General features: G+C 46.4%; 2 protein-coding genes across 2 annotated transcripts in view; both read right to left on the bottom strand.

The window, feature by feature from the left end:
• Positions 1-2,500, bottom strand: part of LOC143301395 (uncharacterized) — a 53,094-nt gene that overhangs the window by 15,442 nt on the left and 35,152 nt on the right. The gene's annotated exons all lie outside the window — the stretch shown is intronic.
• The window catches only part of LOC143301552 (uncharacterized), a 15,324-nt gene that overhangs the window by 12,264 nt on the left and 560 nt on the right, over positions 1-2,500 (bottom strand). The window lies entirely within an intron of this gene.

The raw sequence follows: 2,500 nt of genomic DNA, 5'->3' as shown, positions 1-2,500 counted from the left end.
GAAGATCGACTTTATCCTAAGATCTGTACAACCTCCTTCCCTCGAATACAAAATTGCTGAAATGGGGGAAAGCAGAGGACCCTGCGTGCCCACTCTGCCATGGCAAACGAACAGCGGAGCATGTCTTCAGCTCATGCAAAGTGGCGTTAAGCCAATGACGGTACACACGGAAGAACAACCAAGTGCTAAAAGAAATTGCACACGTGGTAAGCACTGTCCAAGCAACACCCACACCACCAGAAGTTCCAGTAGAGTTCCTCTATGCCGAAGGCAATAAATCTGGCCAGGAGCAGCTGTAACATCCAAAGCATGAAAACGTGGGCTGGTTGATGGTGTCAAAGATTTGGAATGCACAGTTCACCTACCAGAGGGGAAGAGACACCTGGAAATCATCAGCAAGAGCGGCATGAGACCTGACAAAGTACTCTACTGCAAGGCAACGTAACAAGCGATTCTGAATCAGCTCACTGTGCTATACAAAAGCAGAATGGAGGAAGCCCACATCTACAAAACCGAAAAGTATGCGTCTAGACAGCAGCCTCAGAGAATCTGGCTTCCAAACCAAAGTCCTCGCCATAGAGATTGGTGCAAGGTTTGTGAGCGATTCTACCCACAGACTCATGGAGCAGCTGTCGATTTCTGTTAGAGAGAAGACAAGAGCTCCCAATTGTCACAACTCATGACAATCTCGTGGGGAGTGTTTTGTACATGCCCTTCCCCACTCGCTCTCCCCAGCTTGTCTTTTTTGTATATGTGACTCCCGGTTGTACGTTTTTCACGTGCAATCGTGGAGTCATGTTGCGTTCCTGTCACTGCTGAACAGAGGTTCAAGCCTTTCTGTTCTGTCAGTGACACTTCTCTAGGCTTTTCGCCCGCGGCCTTCTTGGAGGAAGGTCGTGCCTGTTTGGTTCGGGGCTTTTTACCCAGCTGGTTGGCACCTTCATGTGAGGATCGCTTTTCCTCCTGGTGGCCATGCTTCTATGTTCTGTGTGCTCCAGCTCAGAGGGAGTGCCCTGCTGGACGTGTCTCGTCTTTGTTTTGGTTTTTTATTTCCAGCGTCAGGGTAGTGGTACCCGGTTGGCAGTTTGCAGCGTCCCACTTCCTGCACCATCTCTTCTTCAGCCTGTGTTGGCCAGGCGGCGTTGTTGCTCCTTCTGCTGCTGACTGCTGTCTTCAGTCCTGCTGCCCTCTTCTCATCACTGTCATCGTTTGTTCACTAGTTTCGTCGTTTTTTGGTTTTCATCTGTCTTCAGTTTTCGCCGTTCAAGTCATCGTCTTTTCTTGTGTTGTGCAGTGCTTCAGTTTATCTATTCGTCAAACGTCCTTACGTCCTTAATTCATTAGCATTCTCCGGACTGACTGCTGCTGGACGGCCGTGTCTTAAAGCTCTGTGCTTTGTGGATTTTTTCTGTGTGTGTGTGTTATTTATCCATTCTGTCAGCGTAGTTATCATTTCTTGCTAAGATTGTAGTTTTATTAGTCAAGTTCTGTGTGTGACTGAATAAATGTATGTAAACCCTGAATTATTTTAGTCTGTGTTTGTGTTGTCTGGGTGTTAGTGCTGGGTTGGGTGGGGGTTTCTAGTCTGCTCTCTTCTAGAGCGTGACACCAATGCAATGGCAGAAGCAGCAGAAGAGTTCCAGCTGGTTCTGGTCGAACTATGCGTATAATGGCTCAGTGGTTAAAGCGTCTGCCTGAAAGGTGATTCAGTCCTGAAGGTGCAGTTTCGAACTTGCTGAGGACCATGTTTGAAAAAACAAGGCGGCAATACAAGGGCATACAGAAGTCATGACCTGGGTACGAGCCAGCCCCCTCAGAGTGTAAGGAGTTATGGGCCGAAACACTTGACTGAGGGGCGCTTCTTCTCTGAAGAACTTGTATTGTCCAGCTCTCCGTAGAGTTTCTTATCACACCACTTTACGTTGTATGGAGCTGTGAAAGAAATATACTACACAAATGTACTATATGTTCGAGGCAACCATTTCTACACCGAGTTTTTCAATTCCCAAGAGGTGTCTAAGTGTGCTGCTTACTTAGATCACTCATGTAATCATTATTTATCAGTGAACTGGCCGTGGAACGGTAAAGGAGAAGAAAACATGGAACAGAAACGATCCTAGGACCTGTTTAATTATTTATGTTTGTTCTTGGAAATGATGTAGTTCTGTCTGATAATGTTGTTGAACTAAAAATGAAAATTAAATGTTTGCAAACAAAAAGCAAGACTGACAAGTCAGCCTTCACAAGGAAGTGGTTGTCATCACAAAAATGACCACTGAGAGAATGTAGGTTCGAACACTTATAGGGATTTTTTCAGCCTGTGGACGGCACCTACCCAGAGCAGGGTGTGCTATGGGCTCACATGGGTAGACTGGGAACATACAATTGAGCGTCTTCCACTTTACAGATGCATTCGGGAAATGTTGCTAGAATTTACTGACCAGCACAGGTGTCTGTGCCTGCAGGGCCTGTTTGACACCGTGATATGTTGTCAAGAGAA

Source organism: Babylonia areolata, chromosome 27, assembly GCF_041734735.1.
Source record: "Babylonia areolata isolate BAREFJ2019XMU chromosome 27, ASM4173473v1, whole genome shotgun sequence".
Lineage (NCBI taxonomy): Eukaryota > Metazoa > Mollusca > Gastropoda > Neogastropoda > Buccinidae > Babylonia > Babylonia areolata.
This window is presented reverse-complemented; position numbering and strand designations above follow the sequence as displayed.